A 25,069-nucleotide genomic window follows, 5' to 3' on the forward strand; every position below is an offset into this window, starting at 1 on the left:
TTTGCTTTAAATTTGTAAAAATTCGTTGAAAACTTTGCAGTATATAAGTAATCAAAGCAGTTCTTTTATACTGCACATGCGCGGAAAAATGTAAACTTTTTTTCCTTCGTATTTTTGTAATGAATTGTATTTGGCAATTAGTGAAAAGAGCCATATTTGAAAATATCAAAAATTTAAAAAGTTTTAAGTAATTTTCTAAGTAGTTTTTGAACTTAAAAAAAAAACTCAATATGATATGGGGTTTTTCATAAACAATATTTTGTATCTCAAGATAAAATTAAATAGCAAACGATAATACCTTGCAATAAACGTTCATACCCCGAAATATGATTATATAAGGGAAAAAAAACATGCGAACGGAAAAATACTTTGATGGGGAAAATCCTTAACAATGCTAACGTCATGTTTAATAAATCTTGTTTAATAGCAGAAAATAAAATTTATGGAAAATCCTTTATAATTTTCAGCTTTCTTTTAAAAACTACGAAAACTACTTGAACAATAGCTTTAAATTTTTTTATATTTTTAGAATATTAAAATTAGATTTTTTTTATTAGTTGCCAAATACAATTCACTACGAAATTAAGAGAATTTTTTTTAAATTTTTCCCGCACATGCACTGTATAAAAAAAACTACTTTAATTACTCCTATCTTGATCAGTTTAAAAATTTTGTTAATTTGTTTAATATTTTTAAATTTATCGCAAAAAAAACTTAAGACAAATAAAAGTGGTAAAAATGTCCATATTTAAATAAATATTTAAGCAGGGTTTGCGAAATTTTGTGAAATTATTGCACATAATAATCAAAATAATTGTTACAAGTTGCAAATTTTGTCAAAATTTTTTGTCATAGGGTGTACAAAAACAGTATTTTCCGTTTGTAATTTATAATCGGTCCCTCTACCCTCTAAAAGCTTTAAACTTCATAAAAAAGTGAGAGAAATCGCATAACCAAAACACTTATAAATTTATAAAAAGATTTTTTTAAATATTTTTGAGTTGAAAAGGAAGACATCATTAATCTTTGGGAGTTCTATCTTTCTAAAAACTAGTTATTTACCATTACTACCAATTAAAGTAAATTTCTCCAATACTTAACAAAATATCCAGATAATTACTAAATACTAAAAATAATTATTCTAGTATGTTTATATATCTCATAAGAATATATTTTCTGAATTTGAGACTTCAATCTTGGTGAAAACGTTTTATGTATCATTACTGTTAATTAGGCAAACTGCCTCTTAACCCAGTATTTACATCGATAATTACCAGTGTTGAAATGAAAATTTTTCGGTGTCTTAATATCTACTGATGATTGCTTTGTCCGAATTTGAGACTTCTAGAGTAGTAAAAATGTTTTATTTAGCATTATTCTCAATTAAAAAAATTATCCCGATAATTATAGAATCCCGATAATCACAATGACATTTTGAAACTTTTTTTATTATCTTGAGTGTTAACTCTAGCTTCATGGGAATACATGACCAAATTGAGAATTAGTGATGAATCAGTGAATGAGAGTTCTGTCTCCTATATGCACTTAGGTGACAGAAGTCATGGGATAGCAATATGCAAGTATACAGATGGCGGTGGTATCACGAACAAAACGTATATATGAGTAGTGCACTGGCCGGACATTTATTTGTCATCACGTTATTCATCTAAGGATGTTACTGAGTTACGGATGTGCTGAGAATACCTAATTTCAGACATAACTTCCCACCATAAACAACGCAGTGACCGACCACCTCCACTAAATGACCGAAACCATCGGCATGTGTGCAAAATTGTCAGTGCAAACAGACAAGTAAGCATTGCGTAAAATAACAGCAAGCATCGATGCCGAACATGAAACGTGTTCGTTTGGACAATGCTGCAAAATTTTGCTTTAATGGGATATGTCAGCAGAAAACCGATCCAGTGCCTTGACTAACAGCACGACATTACACTCAGCAGCTAACGATTGGAAAACTGTAGCTTATGAGTCAGGATTTCAGCTGGTCAAAGCTAATGGGAGAGTTCAAGTGTAACGCAGACCCCACGAAGTCATGGACCCAAGTTTTTAACAAGGTACTGTGCAATCTGGTGATGGCTCAATAATGGTGTGGGCTGCTTTTTCGTGGCATGGACTGCGTCTTATGGTCTGACTTCACCTATCATTGACTGGAGATGGTTGTGTTTAGCTACATAGAGACGACTTACAGCCATATGGGCTTTATAAACCCATATATGGGTTTATAAAGTCAAACAATGATGGAATTTTTATGGGTGGAAATGAGCCATGTCACCGGGCCTTAATTGTTCGCGACAGGTTTGAAAAACATTCTGGGCACTTCCAGCAAATAATTTGTCCATCTAGATCGCCCTGTATGAATTACATCAAACATTTATGGGATACAATTAAGAGGTCAGTTCGTGAATCCTACACCCGCAACACAATTCTGGTGATTTTCTGAAGCTGCATGGCTCAATATTTCCGAAAGAGACTTCCAACTACTTGTTGAGTCCCTGACAAATTGAGTTACTGTTCTTCGTAGAGCTAGTAGAGAATCGACACGATATTAAGAGGTATCCTAAGTCTTTTGTCTCTTCAGTGTGTAATTTAATAGTGATGCGCGGTACCTGTTAAAGTGAATTTCATAATTCTGAATGAAAAATTAATGCGCATAAATAATTTGAAATACATAGCGAAGTACCTAAATGTTTTATTTATAAAATCTGTAGTTTAATTACTGTATTGCCTATTCTCAATGTATAATGTAATATGTAACTAATCCCCTTGCCGTCAGGCTAACCGCGAGAGGCTTTCGTGGTTTTCCTCTCCATGTAACGCACATGCGGGTTAATCCCATCAATTAGTCCTCTCCAAAGACAAATTTCTCCCAATACTTGATCTAGGAGTTCTCTTGTGCTTTGGATAGAGTTCAAAATTACAAGGTTACGGAATTGAATTTTAGTAGTAGTAAACCTAAATTTGAGTCGGCTGTTTAACGACGGTTATAAAATAAAAAAAAATTAAAAAAAATAAAATATATGTAACTAAGATTGTGTGGTGATCTTTTTAAATACGTTTTTCGTAAAACTGTTAGGGTAAATAATATGATTCACATACACAAAGTTGTTTTTCATTAGTTAAATCTTTAGTTTTTACAGTATATTTACCGTAGTACAATTTACTCCTCTTTATATAGTTTAATTTGATTATGAGTAACTAAAAATGCGACATAATATTTTTAAAGAAGTTTTTCGACATAATATTTTTAACATAATATTTTCGACATAATATGTTCGACACCATTCAAAAATGTCCCAGCCATTTTCAGCTTCACTATATTATGATCGTAATGAAAGATTTATGAAATATATGAAACAAACATTTATGTTGGAAGTTTTAATATGGTTTGCCTGTCAGACACAAATCTGATAGGTGTTATTTGATTGATTATTGCTGAAGCTTTCAGTTGGTAAATAAGTTAATTTAAATTGACATAAGATTTATTTAGTTCTGTCTTATGTCACTAAAAAAACGCAATTCAATTCCTTTAATTAATTATAGTTACTTATTTTAATCATAAAACTAAATTTATCTTTAATATTTCCTTTATTAAAAGGAAGATAACAAGCTAAGTAAACATTTTTTGATTGAAAAACTTTGTTTTTCCTTTAAATTAAAAATTAAGAAAACAAAAAGAAAAAGAGACATTTTAGATTTTTAACTTCAGTTAAAAAAAATTTAAAAAACGTTTATTTCTACAGAATGGAACAAAAGTTCTAAAAGTATACATCTTTTTAATATTTTTTTACACTCTTTGTGATGTCGTAAAGCTTTACGACAAATATTTACTTAATTATAATACCTTTTATGCTTTCTATTTGTTCCTTTTCATGGCGAATGATTCTATTAGGCTCATTTATTCTAAAATCAAAATTTTCGCATCTAAGCTTTTATAAACTGACTATTTTTATTCTTTTAAATGTGTAGATATTTTAAAACGCTTTTGTACGCATATTCATTACGATTGCATACATAATTTTACAAGAAATTTATGTTTACATTTTAAGATTAAAAATAACAAACTGTTACTTATGATTTTATTTTTATTCGAGAGTTTTTTTTATAATTGTTTCAGAAATTTTTTTTCTGAAATAAACTCAATTTAATTTTTAGTTTAAGCCTCAGAGTTATCTGTCATGGATGGAGTTTAACTTCTAATAATCTTAACACCAATAAAAAGTATAAAAATGACAAAAAAACTTTTAGAAATTCTAAAGTTTTGTATGAAACAATTATTTAAATTTTATGACTTCAGTGTAATAGATCTTATTTGGATATGTTTCAAGAGCTACTTTTAGTAAACAAGTAGTAGTAGTCTTTCTACTAGTAGTTCTTAAACTTAATAAAATTATTAAAACTCATTAATTTTTTTTAATCCCCCTGCTATTTTCAACCATTAGTTTCATAATTAAACTACCCAGAATGCATTTTGAAAGTCTAAAGGTCATTTCAAATAAGATCTTTTCAAATTTTATTTTCTACGAGGGCCGAGTTGAGCATTGATGACCTAACATTCGAGCTAAATTTCAGGAAAAATAAGTAAATTTATATGTCATTCAATAAATTTGTAAAAACAGAAAAAAATGTGCAAAACTTTTTGAATTACGTTTTGAAAAAATCAGTTTCTGAGTGACTTTTTGACCAAAGTTAAAAATTCTGGTCGTGCCATTTGGCTCAGGATTAAATTTAAATTAAATTTAGATATTTAGATAAAATACTTTGTGATATTGATAACATTGCCTAAGGCTCCTTTATATAGGATCTGGATCTTAGCCTCTATATTGATCTCAAATCTGAGGCGAAGCTGTAACTGTACAATATAGAAAACCAATGTTTGTTATCTGACATACTATTATGATCATGAAAATAACTCCAGATATTTTCTTTAAATGCTCTCATTTAGCTACATTGAGAAAAAAAAAGTTATGGTCAAAACTATCAGAAAAATGGTAAAATTTATCGTGCTTCTGGCTTCATGAGGAATCCAAAAATCACAGTAATTTTTACCAAAGTGCTTTGGTAATGATTTTGGTAAATTTAACTATAAAATATGGTTTAATATTTAATAAGATTTTTAAATGCGGAATACTTAATAAAATTTTGTAAATTTGGTAAAAATTCGTAATTTTTTCATGCTATTCGTTGATCCGGGAATAAAAATTATTTAATTGGTCAAATTTAGTTTTCAGTTTTGTATCTTTTATTATGTATGTGATAACTATAATTTTAAAATACGGAATTCCCGGTAAATCTTTATCATATGAACGGAAAAAGAACCAAATGAATGGTTTGAGTATCGTATATTTTGGTTTTATTAACCAGAATTATATCTTTTATTACCAGAAATGTTATTATCATACAGTGCTGTAATTTTCCCAGAATTAAACTATGTCGTGTTTTTGAATCTAAATCTTTTTATCAGATTACTAGTAGTATTCAGTATGGTATTTATACACTGAAAGAAGTCCACGGATTCTTATTTAAAATACATAAATTGTAAAAGGATGTAAATAAAAGAAAATTATAAATGAAAGGATGTGTGAATGTGTTAAATTTTAATTTTACTCATTAATGTGGAAACAATAACATGATTAAACTTGAATCGGTTTCGACACTTTTCTAGAATATATAATTTTTGTTAATAATTTGGATATTTACAACAATTTAGAGAGTGAATTAATTTCTAAAAAGACACTATAAATGAAAATAACAAAATAACAGCTTCATAAATTCTCCCGTTGTATGAACATTGAAAAAAAATGCACTTAAATAATCTTCACTAAAAAACTAAAAAGTGATGCATAATACATGGTTAAATTTTATCTATAGTGGCACGAAGTGTTAAGTGCATGTCTTTGTTTTTCTAAAGCTCCAAATTATTTTATTTTAAGCGTTATTTTTATTTCAAACTTAACAGCATTCAAATTTAGTTATTAATAAACTTAAAGTTATTCACAGTGCTTTCCTTAATATCTATAGATAATCATAATCCATAGGCATCTCAATTTTTTCAAAGAAATGCCTTCTTACACTAAGAAAAAATAAATGAGATCAAAACTAGCAGGATGAGGTAAATTTTACAGTTTTTGGAACTATGGGAACTCCAAAAAGTTCGGTTTTTTACCAAATAGCTTTGGTAATGATTTTGGTAAAATTAACAACAAAATATGATTTATTAATATGTCATATATTTTGTTAAATGTGCTAAAATTTGGTAACTTTAGCATGATACTTTAGATCATGGCATGTGTGGTTATCGTGATACTTTAGATCATGGCATGAGATGTGTGGAAAAAGAACTATAATTTTGAAAACTATAATTTCCGTAAAACTGTTACCGTATGAACGGAAAAATTTCCAAACGAATGGTTCAAATACCGCATATTTTGGTTTTATTAAATAGAATTATGGTTTTATTTTAACCAGAAATGTCATTACTATACAGTATGGTAACTTTACCATAATTTTTGAAGAATTGTGTTTTGCTGAAGAATTGTGTTTAATAAGACCTACAATATATAAATACTTATAATATACAATGTAAAGAACAATTTTTCGTATTTTAAAATGTATGTTAACTCTTTAAGTTTAATCACAACTAGTGCACAATGTTTTCCATCAGTGGCTTAATTGGTTAACATAATATGTCCTGAAACTATGATGAAATAGTAAAATGAATAGTCTTATATTTTGAGCATTAGATGTTAGATAAATTTGAAACTATTACTTTTTAAATGCAAAGCTTATAGTTTCTTCAAGGAATATTTAAAACAAACTACGAAGTTTTTTTAATTATTATTACATTTCATTTTTGTTTTTATTGAAATTAAATTTCTGAAATAAGCTTTAATGATTTTTGAAATTTTTTTTCATATTTTAACATTTTCCTAATTTAATAATATATCTTTCCAAAATATTTATTTTTCCTAAAATAAAAACTCTTACTTTTCATTGTAATAATTTCAATTTCAATTATAATTTTTAATTTGAATTTGTTCTTCTTTTTTTCTGTATTTTGATTTTAAAATTATTTTCTTTCAATCTCACATATTGTTTTCTTCACTGCAATGCTTTAATATCTCATAAAGTGTGCGATAAAAATTTACCCCGTGGAGTTTTTATTTATTTTCTTACTCATGCGTGACATTAAATACATATTCTTTTAAAAATATTTCTGCTCTTGCTAATAATTTTATTGTCTGAATTTTACCTTTTCTTTAAAAAAAATTTAGATTTTTACCATGACTTTCATTTTGTTTTTATTTCCAAGTCTAAAGTTGACTCACCGATTTCTCATCATTTAAGTAAGACATCACACATCAACGATGCACAAGTTTCTTTACCAAAACATTTCAAATTTTTTTTTCTTTTCTTAATTGTACATTTACAGTCAACCAAATGTGGCTCTTATTCCCACCTATTGTTCGAAAATAAACCCATAATAAAGATGCGTGAATGATTGATCTGTGTTCAACATAACAGAATAGTTTAAGTGAAAATTTATAGAATTTCTTAGAAGAGATTTTTAAAAACTATAAGAAAGATTTTTTCTAATGCACAGCATTCCTAGAGAAATATTCTTGATTTCTAACCTAATATTCCCAGTAATTGAGAGATCTGGCATGGTCTGTTGATTTCGGTGTGATTCTTACCTCCCATAGAGATGATTCCTTTATCTACAGCGATTGATCATCACAGTGGAATATATTTTTTTTAAAATTTATTTCGTTGAGAAATGTTTAACCCCTTCAGGACCAGCAGACGGAGAAAGAAGTGCTTTCTCAGACCCACTCTCTCCAAGTTTGTGCACACTAAGGAATTCGCTTTCGTAATAGTCACAGAGGTAATACGAGGTATACCGAATTGAGGTGACGCCCATGTGATCTTGGACCTCTGGAGTCGCATTTAATACATGATGCCTTGGGCCATGAAGGGTGAATCAGTATATTTGATCACAGTTTTGAAGAGGTTAAATTCTGAAATGAAATGTGAGTTTAGAGCCGCAGTGGCTCAGAGAATAGAGCTCTTGCCTTCCAATGAGGTGATGTGTTCGAATCCCAGCGATAGCTGATTTGTACAAATTTCATCCCCAGCTCGCACTGACCACGATGCTGACGTAAAATATCCTCAGTGGTGGACGGGCTATGGGTTAGAGTCTCCTTGCCGTGAGGCTATTTGTGGCAGGTTTTCATGGTTTTCCTCTCTATGTAACGCAAATGGGGGATAGTTCCATTAAAAAAGTCTCATAATACTTGATCCAGGAGTCCCCTAGTTTTCTGGTTTGGGTTAAAAATTACAAAGTTACGGAATTGAACGTTGGTAGTCGTAAATATTGGGTCGGCTGCTCAACAACGGTCATAAAAGAAAGAATTTTCGGTAATACTTTAAAATATAAGCTGAAAAATTACCAAATGAATGATTAAATAAAATACCAAATGAATATTTAATACTATATTTTTTTTAACCAGAATATTTTTCTTTATTTTTTATTCTATTTTATTTATTTGCTTTTTTAAGTCTGAAATATCATTACTTAACAGCACAAAAACCTAATCAGACTTTTTGTCAGTGGGCTTAATATTTCGTTGTTAATAATACTTATAAATACTTATAACACTTTTTGAACTCTACTTAAATAAGTCCAATAATAATTATTTTAACAAAATTTCTTCAAACAAAATTTTTCTATTTTCTATTTTTTATTAATTTTTTTTGTATCGGAAAATAAACTTTTATTAGCAATTTGAAGAACAAATTGAAATAACGATTATAATTTCTGACGATTCATAATAAAACAAATTACAAACAATTATAATATGGATTTAAAACTACTCAACTATTAGTTGATAATTAAGCAATAAAACAATTCTAAATCAACCGCTTTTATTATTCAGCATTTTCTAATATTTCCGAATTGTTAATTTTCTAATAAAAGCGTTAGATAAACTCCAAGCTGGATTTACGCATTTTGCTACACATTTCCACAAATGAAAATAATTTATTTTCTGGTTTTACTACCCCGCTTTCATATCACGAAATTAAATTCAAATTAATTCGTGAAACTCTCCGCAAATAATAATCCCTGGTTATTCGAAATTAAAATAAGACTGAAAATCCTCAAGTCAACATGATTCTATGTTCCAGATTAGAGCCTAATATTATTCTTTAATTCTACCCGTTGAAAGAACTTGTAAACTCCCCCACAAAAGAAGATTAAGTGCCTACAAATAGGGGAGAGTGCAGCCTCATTCCAGACAGCTTAACCGGAATCCCCAAGTACACGCATTCTTGTTGGAATCGTTGTTACCCTCCCCCCCAAGAAGCAGCGCGAATCGCTATTATTTCCCCATCTCTTTCGAGCATTTTCATTCAAACCGATAGATGGCAGTAGTCAAAGTCATGGTATGCCTGCTGAAGTGTGTTAGTTCGCCGATAAGTATTGCTCCCCTCGGCAGCAACAGGAATTGGTCGTAATTTGTACGCGAATAGTAAAAGTTGGATGTGAAATCGTGCCGTTCGTCTTAGGAGAAACTTTTAACAGGGATGTCATAAATCAGAAGGGACATTAAGCATGTTATGCTTTTGAATGAGGCAATATTTTTCATCAGTTGACTGCTAACTTTGTATCAGGTATTTATTTTTTTTTACATACAATTTTATCTTTTTTCATTTTTCTTTCAGAAAATGTTCACCGAATTATGGAAGCGTTAATTAAAATAAGAAAAACTTTAAATTAAAAAATGAATAAATAAATAAATTTTTAATCAACCGTAACTATAATACTACTTTTTGATTTAGTTTTAAAAAAAAGTTTTAAAATTATTTGTTGTTTTTTATAGTCTTCATACTTACCAACGTCTCTCAAGCAATGAAATAAAACTTTTATGCTATTTTTTTATTTTCATTCATCCATAATTTTTTTTATGTTAAAAATTATATTTATTCCGTTTAATTTTTTAAATTTTCTTTATTTTATTTCATTATTATTTCTTTTTGAGAAGTCAACTTTTCTTTGTTAGGATCTTTTTCAACAACAAATGCAGTAGCGTATAAAATTAAAAATGCTAAAGTTTTTATTTTCATCAAAAATATATTTTCTTTACAGAGCAATTTAGATACCTAATAAAGGACAAGCATTTATTGACATTAACACTAATTAGTTAGTATTTTTAGGCGAATTTTTTTATTTGTGATGGTTCAACTGCATTTACCAATGCAACAACATAGAAATTTTTTAAATAATAGTTATCTACTATATTGAAATTGAGAAAACTTAAAACAAACGCATGTCATTGTTAGATGTTCCTTATTTTGCTAATTTTGATGTTTCATCTGTTACCCGAAATAAAAAAACTCTGAAGATTTTAAAAGTTGCCGTCCGCTTATATTAAATTTTTAAAAAAGAACCTAAAATTTTTAAGCTCTTGATTTTAAGCTATTTGTTATCATAGTAAAAATGCCAGAAAAAGTAGGTTCATCGCGATTAAGAGGTTTAGCTTTTTTTTCAGAATATTTTTATTTTCCTAACTTTTTACAGTTATTTTAATGTGAATAATTTTTTTTAAAATCAAAAACTTGTTATTTCTTGGTATTAATTATTGAATACATGCAGGGGTATTACTTATTACTTTCTAGAACTATGCTCGCATATACTTTGTGCATGATTCAAGAAACAAATGATGTTATTTTTTAATGATTTCTCAAGCATTTCTTTAATTACTTTTAAGCATACCTTCCAAAATACATGTGTTTTGTCACTTTACTTTTAGAAAAGGATTATATCTTCAGTGAAGATTACTTGAGAGCAATTTTTTTTTGAATATATATATAACGGGAGCATATGAAGCTGTTATTTTCATCTGTAGAATATAATTCACTCTCTAAATTGCTGTAAATATCCAAATCTTTACCAGAAATTATGTATTCAAGTTAAGCGTCGAAATTGAATCAAGATAAATCATATTATTGTTTCCAAATTAATGAATGAAAGGATGTTTCAAACAAAATTTTAAGTTATTTTAAACGAATGATACTTTTTCATTCATCTCTCCTCAGTAGGAATAGGAAAGCGTAACTAATATTTCTAACATTGAAAATTCGTTAAATATCGAAAGAAAAAACTGCCGTAATTTAATTTTAATTCATATCTAGATATTTTAGATATCAAGTTTTTTGAAGCTAGTGATTTTATTGCTTTTTTTGTAATTATCTAAATTATTACCAGAAATTATATAATCAAATTAAATGTCGAAATTGAATCAAGTTTAATCATGTTATTGTTTCCAAATTAATGAATGAAAGGATGTTTCAAACGAAGTTTTAAGTTATTTTAAACGAATGATACTTTTTCATTCCTCTCTCCTCAGTAAGAATAAGAAATCGCAACTTTTTTTTAGCATTGAAAATTCGTTAAATATCGTAAGAAAACACTACCGTAATTTAATTTTAATTCATATCTAGATATTTTAGTAACTAGTCAGAAACTAGTGATTTTATTGTTTTTTTTTAAAATTTATTTTCTTTTACTGTTTCATTGCTATGCTCATCTTAAAACATCTTTCTTTTATTGTTTGTTTGTAATATATTTATTTATTGTATTTTTAAACTGCTAGATCTGCAAACATCTTTTTTCAGTAAATATTCGATTAAAAAAATCAATGTCATTGAAATAGTGTGACTTATAACCGTTTATAACTAGAGATGAATTAGTAGAAACTGCGTTAAATATAAAAACAAACCTAGACTGCTCAAAATGTAATAAATGGATTTCAATGATTGTTTGGATTATTTTGTGTAACATAAAAATACATTCAAAAACTATTATTTGAGCATTGCCAGTGTTAATATTAATTATTTTCTGTATAGATATATATTTATTGTTGTCATTAACTCATGTTAGCATTTGTTAATACACACTCGCAATATCAAATTTTTGAAGCTATGCTTATTTTAGTTGAGTAACATAAACGCTTAAAATTGCGAAATTTTCTTTACAATGATTATTGATTCATATTTTAATGGTTAACTGAAAACATCACGTATATAAAATAGATAAAATTTCTTCAGTGGTCTATGACTGATCATATTTATTCGAAGACGAAGGGATGACTATTAAAGGTTTTTATGTTTTCCATCTCTATGTAAAACCAATTTTGGTTAGTTTCGTAAAAAATATTTTCTTATAAAAATCGACTGGCCTAATATTTCACTCAAAAATTTTGCTTTTGAATTTGCTTATAAAATTTTAAAATTTTATACAAAGAAAAAGATATTCAATACTTGACCCACTGTTCATCATTGGTGATGAGTCTAATTTAAATTAATAAAATTATTCATATCTCTTAGCAAATTATTTGGACTTCTATGTTATCCGGCAATTTTTGGATAAAGTATAATAATATATACTGACTATCGATATCTCTTAGCAAATTATTTGGACTTCTATGTTATCTGGCAATTTTTGGATAAAGTATAATAATATATACTGACTATCGATAATTAATAGAGAAACTGAAAACATTTCGCTCATAACTAGCTCATGCTTATTTTGACTTTTATTTTGATGGTTCAAAATCTCTCTTCATCTTCTTAAATAACTTTATGTAATTAAATAATTTAGGAAAATGTAAATCATCTTAGCATCATAATCAGATGAAAGTTTTCTCTTTTATGTTATTTTATGTAATATGATATTGCATTGATTTATGAAATTTTTAGTACGACCATATAGTTATTTATTACCTCACTAATTTAAACATTATAAGGCTATTCATATGTTTCAAACAACTATATAGTTAATAATGCATGCATAAATGTACATTTAAAAGCTAATGATTTTATGCGTATTTGTTTAAAATTTAATTTTTTCCTTATATTTTAAAAGCAATTTAAAATGTCCAAACTTTGCTCTTAAGTTCACCAAAAGATAAAATTTTATAGTTCTTTTGATTTTCTTCGTAAAATACTCTCTATTTTTAAACAGTATTAACATTTATTCGAACAAGTACGCATATATCGCAAACGTAGATTCAAGAAAGAATTTATTTTATGTTGATATTAAAGTCCCATTGTGGGAAAGCAGTAATTTTATGAACGCCAAACTCAACAACCCGTTAAAATATATCATATTTAAAAAATAAAGCATGCATTGCCTTTTTTGAGTGTAAAATAATTTATTTTGAACTATTTGTATCGAATTATAAACAAAAACTTCAGTGCGTATTGTTCAATTACACTTCATATTTTTTTCTCATATTATTACAGTGGGAATTGAAGAATTAATCATTTATAAGAAATCGGCATTTGTGGATAAGTGCCAAATGCTGGTCATTCTTCATAAAAAATATTTCCTCTTCTTTCGGCATTTCATCAAATCATTTATCCGAAGAGGACAGTCTTTGGTAGCTTCTAAAGAAGTTTTTTTTCTTTTTTTTGGGTAAAAATTTACCTAGTACGAAAAAAATTCTTTTTCTTCGACCCTAATTAAATCAGCATAGTACTTTATAAACATAATGTTAACAGCTACATAAGGATATTAGAAACATTGTTTATTATCAGAAATCATTTTATAACTCAACAGTTTATAAGGGAAAAAATCTTAACTAACATATTGAAAGCATTCAGAATTTTTGTACTTAAGAACGCGTTATTTTTTAATTCAACTAAAGATCATTAGTTTATTATTACACCTATTTAAATAAATATGTTTTATTTAAAATAGTATGCATTGTGCAATGCTTCCTAATGATTATATACATTACATTTAAAAATATGATTTTCTTAAAATAATTTAAATGTGATTTAACATGCAAATTCATGTTTTCTGTTCAAATGCTCATAATTATCGCGAGCAATAGCTTGTTTTATATTTTAAAAATTCTTTATTTATAGCATGCAAACAACAAACAAGAAAAATGAGACAGCATATTTTAAATTAGCTTCCAATTTGATTATAGGAAAACAAATTTTGTCTAACTTGGCTATAAAAGAATATAAATGTGATTTTTTTTTCTTGGTAATAATTTTTTGCAATGAAAACTTTTTTATTTTCTTTTTTAAGCGGTTTTTGGGCAATCATGCCTAAAGTTCGACCCATGGTGTCGTCCAACTAACAGTGATCAGCGAATGTTGAAGTTTTCATTTTATTCAATTTAATTTCATTTTATTTCTCACTTGTTTTTCTCTTTGTATTTCAACAAAATGAAAAAAGTACGTTTTTTTTAAGAAACATATATATATTTTTTGGATAAAATAAAGAATTAATGTCGAAGCATTTTAATTAGAATGTTAAAAATCTGAAACACTTTTTACAAATTTAATCTGAGTTGTGTTATAAATAAGAGATGTGTGAAACAAAGTTAAAAGAAAATTTTAATGAAACCAAAACTTTTGATCAAAAAAGCATCAGTTTTTGACAGTTAAATTATTATTTTTAATCTCAATTTAAAAACCTTAGTTAAACTTTAGTTTTTAAAACTATTATACATAGTTAACAATAAGTAATTTTATTACTTTTGTTGTATTAAAAATTGCATACAATTGCGTGTAATAATATTTGGCATTCATTTTGTAAGATTGTTTGATTAAGATTTTGTGTCAAAGGTATTGTTTTTGTAAAGTACTTGTAAACAAGAATTGCAAAGATTTTGTTTGCGTCGTATAAAGTATATTTCCAAAAGCAATGAAGCAATAACAAACCTGCTAATTTGTTTGGTAAAAAAATTATTTATTTCTAAATTTACACAGTTTTTATTAAACTTTTTTGTTAATTCGCTAAGATCACCTATAAAATACCAAATTGTTCAGTAATTGCATAATCATTTTCTTTTTTAATTTTAAGGACATTACCTTTCTACACGTTTTTGAAAGTGTATTCTGGCAAGTTTTTTTTTTTACCTCAATTTCAAATATTTGACTAAGTTCTAAAAATTAGCTTTTGATGAAAAGTAAGTTTACTAAAATAAAAAAAAAATGGCGAACACCAAACAATTAACAAAAAATTTGTTTTTAATATAATCTTGAAATTTATTTAAAAATATAAAACGTTATCACGTATTACACATTAACTACTTTAATTTGGTCAGAAATAATAATTTATGAAAGTTTAATTTATAAAAGTTTAATTTATACAAGTTTAATTTATTTAAGTATCATACTTGTTTTTTCTCAGGTCTGCTTAGTTCGATTCTTATCTAACAAGCCACAAACTATGCGGCAGAGACGTTTTTAATTTCTCAAAAATGTATAAAACATTTATAGGCACTCAAACAACCTGTAACCTTTCAAACTTACCATTACACTGGCTAACGTTGACTAATTTATACGAAATATGCCACACAAGCCAAACGTTTTCATTTATGCTGCAGAAACCAGTTTAGTTACAGATCTGCTAATGAATGGCGTAAAAATTATCTTAAATAGAAAATTTTACAATACATTTTTGAAATTATTATGTATGAGGTGGTCGATCTGTTAAAAGATTAGAGTACATAGCACTGGAACATTTTTAAGAGTTCTTTAGTATTCTTTACTAATTTTTAAAAAACTGAGGTATAATCTCGGCGTTTGAGTGTGCTGTGTAAAATGTGTCTAAAAATTCAAAATACGAAAAATTTTACCATATTTTGACAACTAAATGCTGTGCACATTGATTTTATTTTTGAAACATACGTAGTTTAATTTCAAACTGCAGAATTTTTTAAAACTTTTTCACGAGCACAAGTAAAATGGGTTAATATTTAATTTATTAATGTGCTTCAAATAAATTTAAAAAAATACAGTTTTTCTACAATGAACCATGCATTTAAATGCGCTTATCACTGCAGTTGAAGGCATAAAATGTATCACAGGCTATAATTTCGTTCTTGCACAAATGAAAAATTCAGTCAATATTACCATACTGTATAGTGATATTTCTAGTAAAAAAACACATAATTCTTAATAATAAAACGCATTAATAAAAGCAAAATATATGGCATTTAAACCATTCATTTGGTAAATTTATGTTTATATGGCAATGGTTTATCGGAAATTTTTGATTTCAAAATTATGGTTCCTATCACCACTCATTTAGCAAAAAATACAAACTAAAATGCAAATTTAATAGAATAAATGCTTTTATGCTATACTAAAATATCATGATAAAATTACCAAATATTACCGCATTTACCAAATTTTTCACATTATATAAAACCATATTTTGTTGTTAATTTTACCAAAGTAATTGCTAAAAAGCTTTGGTAACAATTACCGATCTTTGGTAACAATTACAGGGGAATTTGCCACATTCTGTTAGTTTTAACCATACATTTTTTTTCTCAGTGTACAGTACAAAACATTTATTTATCACATTCATACAGATAAATATAAAATTGAAAATTTTAAAATTTGCGTGAAATTTAGACGAATGAATTACAGCTTTCAATCAAACATCTTAAAAGTATTCAAATATTTATGCAATGTTGCTCTTATCTATGATTGACTAGTAACTATCATTTACCGAAAAATTACGCACATAAAATTTCTAATATTTTTTTATGCAATTTATAAGACTTGTTACATTTTAAGTTCTTCATTTTTTTAAAACCTGCTCATTGTTTAAGTTCTATAGAGTACTAGACATTTCGTATACTTAACACCTTTGTAAACATTTCATCGTCACTGCATAATCAAATGTAACATTTATGTCAAAAGCGTTAAAAACCACAGAAGAGCAAAAGAGATAACTTTCCCTGTCCAAAGATAATCGCCGGTTCTATGGACGAGTGCACTCCAAGTGCATTCATTAGTAGAAACTGGCCAATAAAATTATATCTTTTGAAGACCCAATGACGTTCATTGTGTGATTTGATAATTTGCTTGGAATTAAGGATTTCAACTGGATATGTAATCTTATTAATCCGCGCACATGTTTTTCAATAGGACTTTAAATGCGCAATACGTAGTACATCAAAACAAATTTTTATTGAATGCACGTAGCTAAAATTTGCCATTGATGTTTATATTTATGTTTGAGATATGATTAAGATTATTGTCATTATTTTGTATGCTTTTGCATTTTAGATAGTTTACTAAAGGGATTAAAGTTTAATGTATGTGAAAAATGAAAAATATTCCTTTCAGCGTTAGTCCTTTTTGCAGTAGACAAACCTAAGTACAATTAAAGTCGTGAATACATATTTAATTTGAAACTAGTGTTAAAAATAATTATTTACTGACTGTTGACTGTAATACTGATTTAGGGAATTTTTGGCTTATTAAAAATGAAGGAGATCTAATTCGTTTTTATTAGAGTTTGACCTTGGAAAATTGAAATATTCATTATCTTTAATTCTCGATATTGAGCATAATATAATATTTAAACTGTAGAACTTTTCATGCTATTTTTTAAAATTATTTATATTTATCATGAATTTCGTAACTTCTATAGAATGCATTTGATTAACACTAATTGATTATTAATAAGAAAATCATATTTAATAGTTTAAACACAAATTGTTCTAATACACCTTTGTATCTCGACAAAAATTAGTTCAAATTCAATTGAACTCTTTCATTGTTACCTTCGCTCTTTTTCAATTTTTTCACAATTCCATGTTAAGAAAGAATAAAAAATATTTGTTTTTGCTTTTAAAAGATTATACAATATATTCTATAAAATTAAAATATTTCAAAAAAAGCATAAAAATGATTTGTGACTGACTATACTGAGAAAAAAATTATGCTCAAAACTACTAGAATATGGCAAATTTAATCTTGTTTCTGGCGCTACAGGAATTTATATTTTTATTTATATTTATACATATTTTTACTAAAGCACTTTAGTAATAAATTTGGTTAAACTTACAGTAAAATATGGTTTGATAATATATAATAAAATTTGGTAATTATATCATAATACCTTAAAGCGCGGCATAAAATAAATTTATTTGGTTTGGCTTTTTAGTTTTTAGTTGAACTTAATTTTCCTTTTGTTTATGTTTTACTAAATGCGTGGTAATAAGAACTATAATTTTGAAAACCAGAATTTGTTGTAAAACGTTTCCATATGAGCGGAAAAATTACTAAATGAATGGCTTAAATACCGTATATTTTGGTTTTTAATACCAGATTTATTTACTTACTTATTTTTTTTTTACTAGAAGTGTCATGACCATACATAACCATGGCGGTAATTTTACCAAACAAAAAAAAAACAGTTCTCCGTGTTTAATTGAAAATTTATAAATATTAACAAACTAATTTTCATTAATCGTAATAATTTCATTTTGATGATTTCCGTTGTAATAATTATTCTTTGTCTTTATGTTTTTTTCTAGTTGAAATTTAATGAACAAAAACATTAAATATATAAGGTCATGTAAAGTAATTCGGTTATTATATTAACCTTTTTCATTTAGTCACATTCTAACACCTCTTCATTCTAACATTCTTTAAATTGTGGTAAAACTTTGCTGTTTAAATTATTTCCTTGCTAAATAGCTTCTTATCTTATTTAGTTTAGTTTGTTTTTATAAATTCTTTTACGGAATAATGTCAGATGAAATAATGACACAAAGAAGAGGAAAAAACACCTAAATATTATGTATATGCATGACTTACTGTAACATTTATGATATATATATATATATATATATATATATATATATATATATATATATATATATATATATATATAATATGAATTAAATATTCCATCTATTCTACCATTTTACTTCAGTTCAGAAAACTTTCTGAAAAGTTGTTTCATTAATTAATATTGATAGTTGGAATGAGGTATTAAATTTTATTACTAGGGATTAATTTATTTACTTTTCTGTAATTATTTAAAACAGTCGCAAATTTTAATTAAGAATAGATAATTTCAATTTCAAATTATTTGCAAGTGTATACATTTTTAAATACAATTCAGCCCATTCCTCACTTAATAAGAGGCGAACTCATTTTCAGTTCTTAAGAGATTAGCATTTTGAATTAAGTTTCAAATATATTAAGATCAAATATTTTTTTTAACAATTGTTGAATAAGGCAGGAAAAATACCGAAAAAAATAATATAAAATTAAATTGTTTTATATTGATATTGTTTTCTTTATTTATAGAAAAATGTAAACATCCATTGTTATTATGTTGAAACAAAAGAGTTTTGGAAAGTTTTTGACATTTGCAGTAAATTATACTCAGTAAGAAAAGGGATTTTGAATTTTTTTAATATTTCCTTGAATTTGCAAGTAAATTTTTTCCATTTACAAATGAAATGAACAAATTTTTTTTTAAATTTTATAAATGATTTCATGAAGAGAATTTCGCAGCGAATATAAAAACTTACAATAAACAATGTAAAGAAAGTGCCCATTAAGAAAAAAAAATACTTAAATTATCCTGATAAAAGATTTTAATATTACTATTGTGGGGTTTCCATTGAAAAAAATATCTGAATCTCAGTATGTGGATGTAATATATATATTTTTTAATTTTTTTACTTACATCACGAATCTTAACTGTAATAAAATAAATTTATGACATGTTATGGTATTCCTCGAGCATTACAGTATAAAGTTCTACGTATTCTTTTTTTTTAATTTCCAATATATAAAAGCTTGTGCTGATATTAAGATTCTTTCTTTTCTCGTATATTGCTAGTGGCTTAGTGCCAAAAATATTCAGTTTATTTGCAATTTATTTCAATGAAGATATAGTAGTCAAAGAACTTTTATGTGAAGGGCAAAATACTTAATGAAGAAATGCGATTTTATAAATAATTATCGTAAGAAACTGAACTAAATAAAAGTTATAACGTGATTTATACCAAATAAATGCAAGACTTTTGGAGATTGTTTTTGCAAGAAAGTTGTAGCTATTGAATACTACTGTCTGAGGAAATGCCAAGTTTGAACAAAAAGCTAAGGTTCATCTTTAAAAATGTGGTTTTATTATTAGTGCTAAAATACTATCATTAAGAATGAGTTTATCATGTAAAATAATATGTAACATGGCACATTTTATCTTTGATAACAATGCATTGCTGCGATTAAAATTGTTATGGAAGATTTTTCATCTTCCATAATATATATGAAAATATATATGAAAAAGCATTGAATAATTATGGGCATTTAATGGATAATTTTACATCCTACATTGACATTTTTGCATCCTACATTGACATTTTTATATCCAACAATTATCTCAAAAAGTAATGGTGTTTGTCTAAAAAGGCAATTATATAAGTTAAAGAATAATGTCAAAAAGTAATTGTGTTTTCTGAATTCTTAGGATATAATAAAAAATACGTTTATGCAATGCAGTTTTAAAATTGCTATCATCAGCACAGAATTACTAAAATCCTTTAAATGGAAAGAGAATATATCTATAAAAATTGCATGTAACTGTTTGTATATTACGAACAACTATCTAACTAAACTTGAATCGTGCTTCATACAAAAGAATACAATAGATTAAAAGTGCTCAGTTAAATTGTAGCAAACATTCGTTACAATTGAGAATTCTCCCCCTTGACAGTTATTTGTCCGTTTTTCGATTGCTTTGTTGGCACTATGACAATACTTCATATTACAAAAAGAATTTTTAAGCATATTGTTTGTTTTGTATCAATATAAACAACTAAATTGACAAAAAGCAAATATATTTAAATTGTATTCAGGTCTTTTTTGTTATAGTTTAGGTGATAAATTCTTGGATCTGCGGAATTCTATTTAGGTGGTATTTTTATCAGAGGCTTGAGTAGTTTGTTAAAATATATATTTGAGAAATTAAATAAAATAACAGATACTGTATTCCTGAGATTTATATTTTATTAAAGAATGAAATTTTAATTTAAAGTAAATGTGTTACTTAACTACTTATAATCAAAACGCGTTATTCTTTTCCTCAAATGCAATAATAATATCTTAAGAGTGGCAGAGTTTTGAGTTTATGATTTTGAATTGAGTTCACTATTTCGTAAGTTAATTAGGTTATTTATTTCAAAATTTGAAACAAACTGTTCACTAGTTGAATTAGTATTCGAAACCATTAAACTTTTCTTTTTATATACATATATAAAAATACTTACTTTTTAAACTGTATATGGAGAAAAAAAAATTATATTAAATTATATGTGCCGTGTTGCAGTGAAAATTCTGGTAAAAAAAAAAACAAACAACACAATTCTGGGTAAAAAAAAGCGAAACATACGGTACTTAAACCATTCATTTGGTAATTTTTCGTTCATATGGTAATGGTCTAATAAACTTTTAATATAAAAAAATTCTTAATGTATGGATAGCTGAGTAGATGATTAATCTATTTCACTATTCGTTGAGTACTACATCTTGTACCTTTCTGGCTAGCAGTGTACTCTGAAAAACAGTATGATCTGAACTGCCAAAATTTCGTAAAATTTACCATGTTTCTGTTTCTATGTGAATACCAAAAAGCTCGCTAATATTTATCGAAGCACTTTCGTAACGATTTTACTAAAATTAACAATAAAATATGATTTTATAATATGTGATAAAATTTGGCAATTTTATCATGATACTTTAGAACATGGTATAAAAATCATTTGTTTTGTTAAATTTACTTTTCAGTTTTGTATTGTTTACCAAATGTTGATAATAAGAAATAAATCAGAAAACTAGAGCATCCAGTAAATCATTTTACCATATGAGCGAAAAAATTACCAAATAAATTTAAAAAAAAAACAGACTTTTGTGTAATTAATATGTGTAATTAACTTTAAAAAAAAAACAGACTTTTTTTATTTATTTTTCATTATCAGAGATGGGATTACCATATAGTTCGGTAATTTTACCAGAATTTTTTTTCTCCGTGTGAGTGACTGCATCTTTATATGCCCTTCTGGTTAGCAGTGTACGATTTACCGTTTTCAAGAATTATAGTTTTTCCCATGAATTATTTATATATTTTTTTAAATTGAAAAAATAAGAAAAAAATAATGGAAGATGGAGGAATAGTAGAGTAAAAATATTGGTTAAAAATTGAATTGCAACAAATCGAAAGTTAGATACTAACAATGAGAAAACTACTTTAAAAACCAATCATTACTCATCAAGAAGTTTCAAAAATAAAATCTCGCCTGTTCAAACAGCTCTAATTTATTAAACAATTCTTTGTAGTCACTACTTTTAATCCAGCTTGAATTTGAATAATTATTACATTCATTTAGTAAACAAAATTAATCATTTTTGACTATTTTGAGCCAATTTTTTTTTTGTTTCGAAAGTCACTTAAATAAATTCTTTCTCTTTAGATGTTATCCTTATTTTAGAGATAGAATGCTTTTCTGCTGGATTCTGAAAGGCACTTAAGTTAAACTTCTTTCTATCAGAGTTATCTTTTTTCTTTGAATTGTTTGCTTAATAATTATAGAAATGGAAGAGATAAAAATTGTTCATCTCTGACATTTTATTTTTGACGTTTAATTTTTATTACCTTTAATTCGTTTAATAATAGTAATCAGATAAAGGAATTTAAATAGCAGAAACAGTGCAAGTGTACTGAAAACCTTAAGTTTTTTAAAGTCCTAACTACAGCATTTAATAATTCAAAACGTGTTTAAACATTTAATTGCTATTACACAAAAAGTTAAACAACAATAGAAAAGCTTGTATGACGTAGATAATATTTAAAATATAAAGTAGAGATTTTTAAAACTTTTTTTAAATGTTTAATATTATTTTTAATGTTTCCCCTTTTTTCACAATTTGCTAATGCATATAAAGTAAATATATTTGTGATGCCAATAAATAAGACTTACTTAATAAACATTTTAGAATGATTGGGTTGTAGTTATCAAATTATAAAAATGAATGTATGAAGAAATTAGAATCACCACCTTCACCATTTAGTGTTGCCATCTTCTAGCTCTTCTTTTTACACTGTAAAAACTATGATCTCACGTATTTTCGAATTTGGTTTTGAATAACGTAAAACATTGTGTGAAGGAAAACTTTAACACCCATAATTGAAAATGTTTGCACCAGGCTCACGCGCATTCACAGAATACTTGAATTATTTTCCCATCCAAATACCGCCACTTTTGACGTAATTTTAATATCGTCAATAAATAGTTTACAATCGAGTAAGAAATGGATGGAACTTTTTGTTGTCTTGCACATCTATAAAAACAACAACTCACTTTTTCAAAATGTATTCAGTATGAGTATTTAATAGTGTACTGTGATATTTTAAACTTTTTTTTAACTTTTAAATTTTTAATATTTGTTATTATTTTTATTTATTTGTTTTTTGTTGATCATAACATGCTATAATACAATGTATTTTGTATATCTGAAAGTTCAGTTAAAATTTGCCCGCAATAGTACAGGAAAAATCTATTGTGTTACTTCGTGCTGTCGCAAAAAAATTAATAAAAATAAAAATGCTGTTTATGTGTAATTAACTTTTTATAAATTTTTTTTTACTTTTTTTGCCATAAATTGTTTAATATCGTCTTTTAATTTACATAGCAACGATGCCATTCATTTTTGTTGAAAGAAATCTCTAGTCATTTCTTAACAAAAAGAGTAGAATGTTTACTTCAACCTTCATAAACAACTGTTTAATTGTTACTCTATTTACATCATTTAATTATACTAATTCATTTATTTTATTTTTTCAACTTTGCCTCTATAAAAAGAAAGGTAACTTAAAAGAATAACACAATGATTAAGCAAGAAATGTTAAAAGGCACTTTATAAATGAGGTTAAAATTTTCGATTCTAAGTTAAACTTTAAATTGAAATATCATTTAAATTAAATTATTTTTAACTTGTTAGATGCTTTTAAAAAAACTATAACCCATTCTTCAGCATAAAAAACTTATTTTATTTTAGTAAATAAATATAATATTTGTTTTCAATATGACGCACATTGCTATACATTTATATTATCACTCATAACTAATATCATTAATGGTTGATCATGAATAACTGATATATAAAAATATTCAAATATATAAAAATAATCAAATATATACTTATATATTGTTGTATGATATTTCGATGCACCGCATGAAGCATGACATAAAGTTTTATTTCGTTTTATAACGTCTATTATAAAAGAGCAAATATACATAAAGTTACCTCAAAGTTTTTATGTATTTCTAAACTAAAAAAAGGAACTCGTCAAATCTGACACGTATTTCTTATCAGACTTCGGAAATTTTTTTTTTGCCAAAGTTAACCGGTTGAAATATTATTTAAATTAAATTATTTTTAACTTGTTAAATGTTTTTTAAAAAAACTATAACCCATTCTTCAGCATAAAAAACTTATTTTATGTTAGTAAATAAATATAATATTTGTTTTCAATATGACGCACATTGCTATACATTTATATTATCACACATAACTAATATCATTAATGGTTGATCATGAATAACTGATATATAAAAATATTCAAATATATAAAAATAATCAAATATATACTTATATATTGTTGTATGCTATTTCGATGTACCGCGTGAAGCATGACATAAACTTTTATTTCGTTTTATAACGTCTATTATAAAAGAGCAAATATACATAAAGTTACCTCAAAGTTGTTATGTATTTCTAAACTAAAAAAATTAACTCTTCAAATCTGACACGTATTTCTTATCAGACTTCGGAAACATTTTTTTTGCCAAAGTTAACCGGTTGAAATATCATTTAAATTAAATTATTTTTAACTTGTTAGATATTTTTGAAAAAAACTATAACCCAGTCTTCAACATAAAAAACTTATTTTATTTTTGCAAATAAATACAGTATTTGTTTTCAATATGATGCACATTGCTATACATTTATATTATCACACATAACTAATATCATTAATGGTTGATCATGAGTAACTGATATATAAAAATAATCAAATGTATAAAAATAATCAAATATATACTTATATATTGTTATATTCTATTTAGATGTACCACATGAAGTATGACATGAAGTTTTATTTCGCTTTATAACGTCTATTATAAAAGAGCAAATATACATAAAGTTATTTAAA

At 26.2% G+C, this 25,069-nt stretch overlaps 1 protein-coding gene across 2 annotated transcripts in view; it reads left to right on the plus strand.

Moving 5' to 3' along the window:
• The first annotated feature begins 9,449 nt into the window (after positions 1 to 9,449).
• The window catches only part of LOC107457482 (toll-like receptor 6), a 152,999-nt gene continuing 137,379 nt past the window's right edge, over positions 9,450 to 25,069 (plus strand). The window contains exon 1 of one of the 2 annotated variants that reach the window (XM_016075649.4): positions 9,450 to 9,690. The gene's annotated coding sequence lies outside the window, so the exon portion shown is untranslated. The remainder of the gene's footprint in view (positions 9,691 to 25,069) is intronic. The other variant, XM_016075648.4, reaches the window with a different exon arrangement.

Source organism: Parasteatoda tepidariorum, chromosome 11 (genome assembly GCF_982258835.1).
Source record: "Parasteatoda tepidariorum strain Cologne lab strain chromosome 11, Ptep-v5.0, whole genome shotgun sequence".
NCBI lineage: Eukaryota > Metazoa > Arthropoda > Arachnida > Araneae > Theridiidae > Parasteatoda > Parasteatoda tepidariorum.